We start from the raw sequence: 11,988 nt of genomic DNA, 5'->3' as shown, positions 1-11,988 counted from the left end.
ACAGTGCTAGGAAAAGGTCATAATCTGTATAAATAGAATCATGGAATAGTTTGGGTTGGAAGGGACCTTTAAAGGTCATCTAGTCCAAACCCCCTAAAATTAGCAGGGACAACTAGATCATGTAGTCCTTGCAGCTCAGTGAGAAGAATTGATTCAATATCATTCCAAGTGTTTTTCTTCCATGTGATGCTTTTTCTCACTGTGCCAAGTGCCTGCAGGTAAAAGAAGGCAGCGGCATTTCTGGGAAAGCCAGTGAGATTAAAAGGCCACCACACTCCTGCTGTGATGAGGATGATACTTTGTCACGATGTTCACTCTCACAAGTAAAGCGCTTCCTTGTTCCATTGCTGTTCACTTATTCAAGCCTTTGAGTGAACCAGTGTGAGAGGCTGCACATCAGTATTCAAGACACACTGTGACATGAGGAATCTGGAAAGGGGGCTTGACTTGCTCCCTTCTAAATAGGATCGAAATGGCTGAGCATCTAGTTCTCATAGACCCCCTTTTCCCAAAGGGCTTCAAGGCAAAATTAACCATCTTTAGGGGGCTTGTGAAAGAAAATGGAAGGATTAGCCCTCAGCAGAGCCACTGCTCTTGCTATTTCCCCTGGGCAGCACTGCCTCTCAGGAATGCCCTACGCACCTTGCCTTGTCTCACCAGGAGCTGTGGCAGGAGCCTGTTGCACCAAGGTCTGGGGTGGCAGGTGCTTTCCCAGGGGCTGTCTGCTATGTGCCTGTGCCAGCCCCTTGTCCTACTGGGCTCTGCCCAGGGAGTAGGGCAGCCCAGGTCTCCCAAAACTGCCCTGCAGGCTTCATGCATACCCAGCCGCCATGTCTGCATTCCACATTATTAGCAGGATTGTGCTCAGGACCGCGGGAGGCAGCGGTTCTTGTCCAAGAGGGTGTTACGGATTTGCAGTAGGGGACCTGTGGCAGTTGGTGCTTGGCAAGTGCTGTGAGAGGCTGTGGTTCAAGCGACTCAGGGAAGCTATTAACAATCTCTGTTGAGAAGCTTATATTGCCTCAATAACATGGATCGTTAATTTTGCTTTTTAATCATTAAGAAAATGCCTTTGTTCGATGGAATGTTTGGGACAAAGTTAGATGTAAGAAACTTTTCTGCTTTTCTTACTCATGTAGCAGTAGCTATTAACTAATTCACTAAGCTTTTAACTAACCTCTTTTTCATAATTTAAAGCTGATGGAATGATTCTATTCGTATGTATACAAATTAGTTGCTGCTAAATCATTATTTTGAGTTGTCTCACTTTCTGAGCACTGTCGATGAGAAACCCAGAACAATAGAAATGTAATGCAAGCAAATTAAAGGAAGTGTTATAGTGTTCTACCCAAGGCATTTATCCTGTTTAAATACCAGTTCCTAATGAAATTATGAGAGAATAAGTGGAATTTATTTCTGCTAATACACATTATTTTCTCCTTTTTAAAAATGTTCACTACAAGATTAAGCTATCTTCTCCTTATGTTCCCTCTCTCTCAGTCTCTCAGTATACAGCTTGTTGTTCTCTGCTCAGTGCCATTTTCACTTGGTTCCCTTTCCTAAAAATCAAACAGGTAAAAATGCAATCAGTCTCTGGGGCAGGCTGTGATTCATTAAGGAAATATGCAGTGCACCATGCACAAAAAATTCTGTGGATGGGTTAAAAATAAGATGTGCATCTCTCTGACTGTTTTCCTACCACCACCTCATGCAATGACAGGCATAAATAGGTTTTGGTGGCCAACCTACATCCTTATTTTGTCTTAGATGTATGTGGTTGTACAAGAGTCACCAACAAGAGCAGGATCTGAAGCTTCTCCCGAGGGTCTGCAGCAGCTGCTGTGGTGCTTTGCCCACAGAGGCAGGGCTAGACCCCAGGCAGCTGAACCAGAGCACCAGGGACTTATGCCACAGCCTCCACAAGATGTCTGCTGCCAACAGTGCTCTGTAGAACAAAGTGAGAAGTGTGTTTTTTATGTCTGTTGCAGATGATGATTACTGCATCCAAAGATGCACAAATGGTAGCTGCCTATTCCCAGAGTTGGGTGTCACCCCGAGCAGGTAGGAGTGAATGCCTCTCTGGGGACGGTCTCTGCTTTCCAACCCAGTACAGGTGCCTTTTTCATGTCCCCATTAGGCTGACAACACTGGCTCTACCACTGCCTGCTTCTCTCCTGGATCCCAGTCTTTTCCACTTACCGAGCTCTCCCTTGTGCCAGATTAAAAAATGTCTTCCATGTGTACTAGGCACTGTACAGCTTTCCTGAAAGTGAACATCTTGCATTTAGATAACTGAGGTTGTTAATACAGAAAATCAGTGCCAGTTTATGTTTGGAACCTTTTCCTGCTATGTTCATTAAAATCTCACTGTGATGGATTTTTTCAATAAAATCTTTGAGAGGCTTTTTATATCAACAAATCATAGAAAGCTGTTTAAGATTAAAATTAATATTATTGAATTTCTTTTACTATCAGTAGAACTCCTGAAGGCTTTTTTGACCATAAAAAAACCTTACCAATCCAGTTTCTAAACTTACTATGAGCCATAGAAAAGTAATAACCAGATTACAAGCAAGCAGTGCATTTCCAAGTATGACTTACAAAATTGTTACTGTCTTAATAACCTGAAAAACTAAAAAACGCCAGTAATGTTGTGGTGAACCTTAAGGGTAGCTCCAGAGAATGCAAATTATAGTGTTATAGACAGAAAATGTCTTAACAAGGACACAACTGTTACAGAGCAGGGATGAGTTTTAATTGGCCTTTACTAAAGGCTCATGCTTTCCCCGCTGTGTAAAACATCAAGAAGCACAGTGATGAGAAAAATCTATTCATATGGCTTATGGTTCCTCACAACCTCAAAAATTGGACTTTATATTGCTGTTTTATCATATTTAGTATAGATATGCTCCAGTGCTGACAGCAGTGCAAATGCAATTACAATTCATCTACGTCTCCCATTGCCTGTTCTGCTGCTGCTCCTTATTAGACACTTTCCCAATGGAGTCTGGCAATGTTCAGTTTTTGATGTGGTAAATGAAATCATAAAATCACAGAATAGTTTAAATCAGAAGTGGGTCATCTAGTTCAACCTTCACTCAACATAAATCCAACAGAATCGAGTGATACTGGGCCTTGTCTAATCAAGTTTTACATTTCTACAGAGAAGGAAATTGTTTCCTGTTTAATTGGGATTTTTATTGGGTCCATTGCTTCTTGTCCCATCGCCATCTGTCCCTGAGATGATTCAGTCTGTTTCCTCTGTAGAGCCTCTTAGGCTGAACAAACCCAGCTTTCAGCCTCCCCTTGCATGTGTTGAGCTCCAGTCCCCTGACCGATTGGTAACCCTTTACCAGACTTATGTCAGACAAGGCAGCATGCATTGAGCTTGATTGTGCTGTGAAGGAAGGAGATTAAACACTGCTGTGTAGGAGTGAGAATAAGAGGAGAGGTGGAGAAGAACTTACTCTTTCCAGGTTTCATAAAAATAGGAAGAAACTCTGGAGGTGCTACATCAGACTAGGTGGGGGTGCTGTGGCAATAGAATGAAGTAATCTCCTCTGCTCTGCAAGGACACCAACCTTTGCCAATGACTACTTAATTCATTAAAAGCAAAAGGGAAGAGCTTGTGGAGTCTTCTGTGGTATGAGAGGGTAGCTCAGAAAGGTGAGAAATTCTTTAGAAAAGAGAAGGACAGGAGTTTAGAGGGCAGGACAGATCGAGTGCTTTAAGGGATATGCACCCTGATTCACCAGTTTTGATGAAGCCTGAGAGGCTCATGTACAGTCTTGGGGTGATGAATGAACCTGATTACCCCAGGTGGGTAATAGAAATGGATGAGGATGTGCAATGGACAATATAAACCACCAGCATGGACTGCTGGAAGATATAATCTGAAGTTGCTTCTGGCCTCTAACTTCCCCAGTTCAAACACTACACCTAAAGGATCACCAGCACCATGATTAGAGCCACAGGAGAGGGAAAATGTCTCCTTGTCAAACTCATTTTCCTTGAGGCCAACTACTGTGTTGTGACAGTGATGCTCAAGATACATTTGTTTCAAAGAGGAAACATTTCTCCCATTGCCTCAGGTCAACTGCAGGTTCAACCAGAGTCTTCAGCTCCCCTTCAGTGCTCTTTGCTCTCCTTGCACAGTTCACAGTGCTTCAGATTTTGCATTTTGAACTTCTAGCCCATCTGCTTTGATGGTGCTTTAAGGACAACACCGTCAAACCCATACTGGTAGGTAAACTTTATTTTGCCAGCTGAGACTGCCTCTAGTATGCATGACATAAGTGATGCATAGACACGGAGCCAGCTGTGGCTTGTGGGTTTGGACTTTCAAACAGACCTAACGCTAAGCTGCACTAGAGATTGACAGTGGTAGAAGTACTTGGAATCTTGGCGTGTGTTCCCCAGGTCTGTCATGGACAGGTCCCCATCCTTTCTCCCTCAGCTCATCCTCCCTGCCAGGTTGCCTCAAGCAGCATGTCAAAACCTTCTGTATTTTTCTGTAAGGTAGCTGTAGATAAATATGTTCCTGATACTTATCACTGTAGGGTGATTAGGTGGTTGAAAGTGCTCTGCAATTCTTTGAGCCTCTGCCTGCCAGCTCTCAGCCCTGGCCATTGTGTTTGCAGCTGGTGCAGGAGAAAAGATGCCATCTTAATTCAATGTGGGTGTTGCCTCTGTTGGAGTCTGAAATGCAGACTGTGTGCCCTTGTTTTTAATATTTAGTTCTGGGATTCAAGAGAACACTGAATTTCATATAATATGAAATTCATGAGCATGTTTTCATAGTGATACATGAAAACAAATGCTAAAGTTAGATAGAAAAAGCTAAAAGTGTAGGTGTGTAGATTAGAAAGTTTCTTAAATCACTGGGTGAAAAAGTAGTTTAGAGAACAGGAGACAATATGGAGGATTTAGGGTGTTGTCCCTTGTCTGTCTTCTTTCTTCTTCATGCTCTTCTCCTGGAGGTTTTTGGGTAGTAGTATGTGATTGGATAGAAAATGCCGCAGTGCATCACAGAGGTGATGGGTCATTGGGTCATTAAGAAAAATAATATACGTGTCTATTGTTAATTGGATAAAAATAGGTATAAAGATAAAAGAACTACGTAGTTCGGGGCCATTTTGTGTATCAGACATGAAGTGTGCCACAAGGCCTTGTTTGTACCATCAGAAGAAAGAAATGTACCAGATTGCAAAGATTAACCTTGTAACCAGCCTAGAGAAACCTGTTAAGTTTTGTAAGGATCCTTCAATAAACACGAGAAACAAGATTCTAACGAGCTCGAGAGTTTTCTTCAAATAATAAAGACTGAGATAAGTGGAACTCCCCACGAGGGAGGATCCCAGAAGAATTCAGCCCAGAGAAGGCTGGGAAACTATAGAAAAGCTGTATTCACAGAGAATTCAGCCCAGAGAAGGCTGGGAGACTAGAGAAAAGCTGTATCTACAGAAAATTCAGCCCAAAGAAGGCTGGGAGACTAGAGAAAAGTTATATTCATAGAAAATTGAGCCCAAAGGAGGCAAAGAAAAGAGAGACAGAGGTAACAGCCTCAATCTTTCTGTGTAATACTGGCCATTTACTCCTAAAATTAAACTCTACTGTCCTTTTGCTTGCATGATTGTTTAACAGGTCACCATGAGATGCAGCTGTCCTGTAAGAAGTATCCTCAGACAGTGTGGTAAAGCTCACACAGACTCTCCCAGGATGAGAGAGGAGTGATGTCACCATGAATATCCCTGTTGTTGCTTAGACTGACGATCTCTCTCCCTTCTTCATAATTTCTTTTAAAATTTAAGTACTGGCTGAATACCCTTGATAATTCCAGTATCCAGGTTAGACGCTCCATGACATTCTACAGGGAATGAAGGGGCAAAAAGAGATGCTCCAACTGACTTTAAGTGCCTGCTAGTGTGTGTAAGTGGCAGTGCAGGCCCTCTGTATTTGGTATATTCACACATTCACCAGAATTGCTCTTTCTATGTGACTCAGAAAAGTTATTTTGATTAAAGTATGTTGGTGAGGCTTAAGGTATGAAATCTGATCATCAAAATGGAAGGATTATTTCCTTTTCATTTATCTTGTGGGGGCTTCAAGACATCTGAAACCTTAAGGGCCACATTTTGATTGCTGTGTATTTTAAATGGGAAACTTGCAGGCTTGCACTTTAGTAAAAATGACCCAGTTGTGCATTTCTCCTTTCACAACCAGCAGAACCACAGCTGCTCTGTGTCTGCGTGAAGCACATTCCTTCTTGTCTCTTAGCCTGTCTCCTAGCAGCTGGCTTGTGGGTGTGTGTATATTAAAAAAAAATCACTGAAATGTGAAAAAAAGCAGATTGATTTTGTTAGAGGAAAAGAATTCTTTATCAAATTTCTTTCTCACTCTCCCCTAACTGTATCAGGTGTGTAGAGGTGAGAAAGGCCCATCCTTTCAAACACAGCAGGATGTTGGGATAGCTCCATGCTTTCCCTAGAAGATTCTGTATGTATGCCAAGGCATTGTGTAGTCTACCAGCTTGTGAAAAATCAGTTGTGAAATCCCTGCCATGACATTGCTGCCAGTCAAAAAGGCAGCCCCCATTTACAGTACAAAAATGTGTTAACTGGCTACTGAGATGTAGGTAGACTTTTGCTTCTGAGTTCCTCTCAGCACTTACTAGATATGAGAAAATCTGTGCAGTAATTTACATTGATCTTCCTGTAAAATTATATTGTTTTATTTTTCAGGCAGTTTCCAGTCTCCCCCAATTAAACCAGCACTTTTACTGTGAGACGTGTCCTGCTTAAGAGATGGGGGTTTTTCCTATTTGATTCATGTAGTTTCATTTTGGCATTGAATTTTTAAACAAGTGTAATAAATTGTGACAAAGTGTGGTGTTCATTCAACATCTGGATACTTTTTTACATCTCTTAACTCATTATGATAGTTAATACCAATTTACTATGTTTCTGAGATTTTTACAGGCTGTTTGCATTACTATAATTTCTTCCCTGAAATTAAATGAGGATTTTTAAAAATCCTTTTTCCCAGCTAGGGTTACAGGGTTATAAATGTTGTGATGACTTTGGCTCAAGGTGAACTCCTGAAGCTGCCACATGTTCCTGTGGTTGTTTTTTCCTGCAGACCCTTCCCATGGTCCCATCACAGTATCTGCCTCCCTGCTCCCAGCAGTGGGGCATCTCAAGCTGGCAGCTGTGCAGGGCTGTGCCATATCCTGCTGGGATTTTGTTTAGACTTAGGCACTTGAATTTTCTCTGTTTGTCCTCTTAGATCTGTGCATGAAGACAGCACTCTGAATGCAGAAAGGTCACTGCTATTTGCAATTCCCTCTGAAACTAATTATTATGGCTGTTTTCATAGAATCATAGAATTGTTTAGGTTGAAAAAGACCTTTAAGATTATCAAGTCTAAGCATTAGCCCAACACTGCCAAGTCCACCACCAAACAACTTGCCTCAGTGCCACATCTACATGTTTTAAATACCTGCAGGGATGCTGATTGCCCCACTTCCCTAGGCAGCCTGCCTCTAGTGTATGAACATGTTTTTGGTGAAGAAATTTTTCCCACTATGCAATCTAAACTTGCCCTGGTGCAACTTGAGGCCATTTCCTCTTGTCCAGTCCCTTGTTACTTGGGAGAAGAGGCTGACCCCCACCTCATTACAACCTTCTTTCAGAAAGCTGTAGAGAGTGATAAGGTCTCTCTTGAGTTAAATGACCCCAAGCTCCCTCAGTTGTTCCTCATCAGACTCGTGCTCCGAACCCTTCCCCAGCTCCATAGCTCTTCTCCAGACACACTCATGAGAACACTGCGTAAAATGGTGTCAAAAGCTTTACTAAAGTTCAGGCAGAGGACATCCACAGCCTTTCCCTCATTCACTAAGTGGGTCACCCTGTCACAGAATGAGATTAAGTAGGTCAAGCAGGATCTGACTTTCACAAACTCATCCTGGCTGTGCCTGACCCCTTGGCTGTCCTGTACATGTTGCATGATGGCACTCAAGGTTATCTGTTCCATGACTTTTCCCAGTGCTGCAGTCAGGTTGACAAACCTGTAGTCCCCCAAATCCTCGTTCTGATCCTTCTTCTGGAGGGGTGTCACCTAGGCTAACCTCCAGTCTACTGGGACCTCTCTGGTGGTCTGGGACTGCTGGCCAATGATGGAAAGTGTCTACTCTTGGGTAGATCTTATTGCTGTGCTCTTTTAGGACCCCATTGCAATGTTTTGTTAGCTTTTTTAAAACCATAATATATATATGTATATATATAATAGTTTTTGGTACCAGCTGAAGCCCTGAGTCTATGTTTTAAGCCATTTGGTTGGAGTGGGGATACCTCTTGTCTACAGGTATGGAAGACTTCTTTCAGGAGTTGTGCTTAGCAAACAATCAAGTCTCTGAACCTCTACTGCTAAGTAGCTCAAGACAGATCCAGTACTGTCCTGTTTAAAGGTCTAGACAGTGGCTAAATCATGACAAAAATAGAGACAATAAATTCCTTCAAAACCTCATGAGGACTCTCCTTTTCTAGAAAACACAGTGAAGCCACTTTGTCTTCATTGTCCTGTCTGTTTTGACTGCTGTATATCTATGGTAAAATCTAAACTAGGGCTATTAAACTCATCATTAAAAATTTATAGCAAGGAAATAAATTAAAAATCCAAGTACTCCAGAAAATGATGGCTCCCATTTCAAAGACTAGGCACATGCATCCATTTCCTAGAACATGTACTTCAGGCAGACAAAATGGACAAAGTAGACAAGGGCAAAATTTACCTTAGGGACTCTCCTGTCCTGAAACAGAAGACTAATGTTAGGCCTATGAACTGTCCTAGAACGGAGTATCTCTCCTCACTGGTGTGTGGCTGTGATCCTGAAACCAGCCTCCTGAAAGGAAGAATTGCTCTTCGTGAATCATTCTCTTAGTGTCAGATGGACTGTTGCTTTCCCCTACATGATGTTTAGTAAGAGCTGTGTAGAACATGTGCAGAGTTGTTGGATGACTACATATTCCTTAGTTTAAACCTGTTCCTTAATCTTTCAAGTGTCCCTGAGGGTGATTACTACTCTCTTTTTTTATGAGTCATCACTTCATCTTTTGCATAAATAAAAGGCCAGTTGACTCAGCTCAGCCTTCTCACAGCCCTGATAATATATTGATTAAGTCTTGTTTTCAGGCTTGAGAGACCCATGGTCATAAGAACAAGAGAAAAATCTCAATTTTTTTTTCCTCCATAAGCTGTCCTTAGACTTCATTGAATTTCACTGAAGTAGGAAGAGACACAAATATGGTTTTGTGTTTCTGGTTTGACTATTAGACATATATTCATGTTGTGTGGAACATGAATAACTAAAAGGATGTTGGATTCAGAACAGAAAAAACACTCATGGGAGTGGTTTTTTTTTGTAGCCAGAAAATAGTTGCTGCACATGAACACTATATATTTTATTGCAAGATGGATTAGAGGTACAGAAAAGGTTTTTTTAAAGTAAACCAGCATATTTTCTTTTTCTGAATTTTCCTGATTGTTCCCAGGTAGACCCCTCACCAGTGCCCTGTGGAGATATTCATGAAAATTTAGCAACTTTGAAAAAGAAGGATGATGAACTGTCATGAGCTGGTTGGTACTGACAGGAGGAGCACTTTAAGCATTAAAGCTATTGCAGGGGAGAATCTTCTGAGCCCTGTGGTAGAAATGCACTGATAGCAGTTTTCCCTCGGAGCTCACCATACTGGTCAGGACTGAGTTGCAGTTCTGGGGACTTCTGCGGGGAAGAAACTCACAAATAAGCTGAATATGAGGCACTCATTGTGACTTTGCTGGAAGACTGCAGTCTGAATAGCCTGATCAGAAAAAGATGAAGATTTGGGAATGGTTAAGAGAAGTAGTGCAAGCTGCTCCTCTGGAGGAAATTCTGAGTTATGTTTGCTGAAGGCTGTTATCTTCACAGCAATCCTGTTTAAAATAAAGTTGTACATACTTGATCTCAAACATTGTGAATTATGTGAGATATGCACAAAGAATACATCCTAAATTTCTTTGATGGTACATGGATATATGTTCTAATGCCTGTGAAACACAAAATGATACATTGGGATGCATTTACAGGAGAGATAAAGCCTACCTGAAAGAAGTACAGCTAGAATTACAGAAAAAGTACTGAGTACTCTAATTTTTGTTATCTGAAGAAGATCCATCATATATATGACCAGGGAGTAAATAATAGGAGTGTGGGACACAAAACTTGGGGCTTGTTCATTCAATGTGCAGCAGGATAGAGCTGTCAAAGTGATCATCATCTAACTTTGTGTCCAACTATTGTTCTTGTATGTTTGATCCTTTTAATTATATTCTTACATGATCTCTGACTGTGGTCTGTAATTAAATATCAAAAAGGAAAGCTATCCCCTTGCATTTAAAAACATGCTTTGCAATTTATGATATAAATGATAATATGATTTTGCATTAATCAGTAAAGACAGGAGGACTGTCAGATCAAAAACAGTTTGAAAACACTACCCTGGACTTCATGAGAAAAGACTTTGGTCTCTTCAAGGATCTCCTTGGTACAGTGCCATAGGAAAGAGCCCTGGAGGAAAGAGGGGCCCAAGAAAACCCTAGACAGAAGTAGCTTACAGAGGATGAAAGCAGGGAAAGCTGGCCTGAGAAGAACACAGAGAAATTGTCTAAACAGCCAGAGATCTGGTAAGCTAAGCTAGGGCCCTGGCAGAAGTAAATATGGATGAGAATAAGGGTAATATACATCAGCAGTAAAAGAAAGACTATTGAAACTGTGGGTCGTCTCAGAAAGGATATGTCCTAGTTACCCAGGACACAGAAAAGGTTGAGGTACTCATGACTTTATTGGCTCACCAACGAACATTCCAGACACAACATCCAAGTTGCAGAAGCTGACAGCAGAGAGTGTGAGAATGAAGAACTGCTCGTTGTAGGAGAAGACCAGGGATGGGCATGTGTGAACCTCATGAAGCTCAACAAAGCCAAGTCCACAAGGTCCTGCACCTCAGTCAGGGTAATTCCAAGCACATTTACAGGCTGCATGAAGAATGGATCAAGGTTAGCCCTTGGGAGAAAGACTTGGAGGTGTTTGTGAATGAAAAGCTGGACATGTGCTGGCAGTGTGCGTTCACAGCCCAAAAAGCCAACTGTCAAAAGCAGTGTGGCCAGCAGGCCAAGGAGGGTGATTCTCCCCTTCTACTCTGCTCTTGTGAGATCTCTCCTGGAGTGCTGCATCCAGATTTGTGTTCCCCAACAAAAACAGACATTGACCTGTTGGAATGAGTCCAGATGAGGGGCACTGCATTGGTCACAGGATTGAAGCACCTCTCCCATGAAGATAGACTGAGACTGTCTGGGCTGTTCAACCTGGAGAAGAGGCTTCAGGGACACCTTATAGAAGCCTTCTGAAAAGTTAGAGAGGGACTTTTCACAAGGGCATGTAGTGATAGGACAAGGGGAAATGGCCTTCAGCTGAAGGAGGGTAGATGTAGGTTAGATGTAAGGAAGAAATTCTTTACTATATGGATGGTGAGGCACTGGAACAGGTTGCTCAGAGAGGTTGTGGACCACTCATCCCTGGAGGTGCTCAAGTTCAGGTTAGATGGGGCTCTGACTAAACTGGGTTAGTGGAAGGTTCCCTGCCAATGGTAGCAGGGTTGGATCTAGATGATCTTTAAGGTCCCTTCCAACCTAAACCATTCTATGATTCTATAAATGCAGATTATAAAAATAATTCTTCTTTTAAGAGTGAAACCCTTGAAATATATTTGGAGTTGTATTTATATTTTGCTGCTAGAAACAGCATCATGACTCGTGCAGAAGCAAGAGAACAGCACTGCAGAACACCAGATATCTCTGGATATCTGTAGGTCTTCAAATAGCTGTCACTTAGAAATGACATAAAATTTAAAAGTACTGTTTTTTAGATTCATCCACAGTTAAAATAATACAGTG

General features: G+C 41.8%; 1 long non-coding RNA gene across 2 annotated transcripts; it reads left to right on the top strand.

The window, feature by feature from the left end:
• The first annotated feature begins 833 nt into the window (after positions 1-833).
• Positions 834-6,879, top strand: LOC131591633 (uncharacterized). 2 transcript variants are annotated; one of them, XR_009280426.1, is made up of 4 exons: positions 844-917; positions 1,989-2,061; positions 5,644-5,928; positions 6,741-6,879. It is a non-coding gene; the product is annotated as an uncharacterized LOC131591633 (long non-coding RNA). The 2 variants fall into 2 exon arrangements; XR_009280425.1 differs by lacking the exon at positions 1,989-2,061 and having other exon boundaries at positions 834-917.
• The last annotated feature ends 5,109 nt before the right edge of the window (positions 6,880-11,988 follow it).

This window comes from Poecile atricapillus, chromosome 1 (assembly GCF_030490865.1).
Source record: "Poecile atricapillus isolate bPoeAtr1 chromosome 1, bPoeAtr1.hap1, whole genome shotgun sequence".
Lineage (NCBI taxonomy): Eukaryota > Metazoa > Chordata > Aves > Passeriformes > Paridae > Poecile > Poecile atricapillus.
The sequence above is the reverse complement of the archived record's forward strand: the minus strand, read 5'-3'. Positions and strand labels throughout refer to the sequence as shown.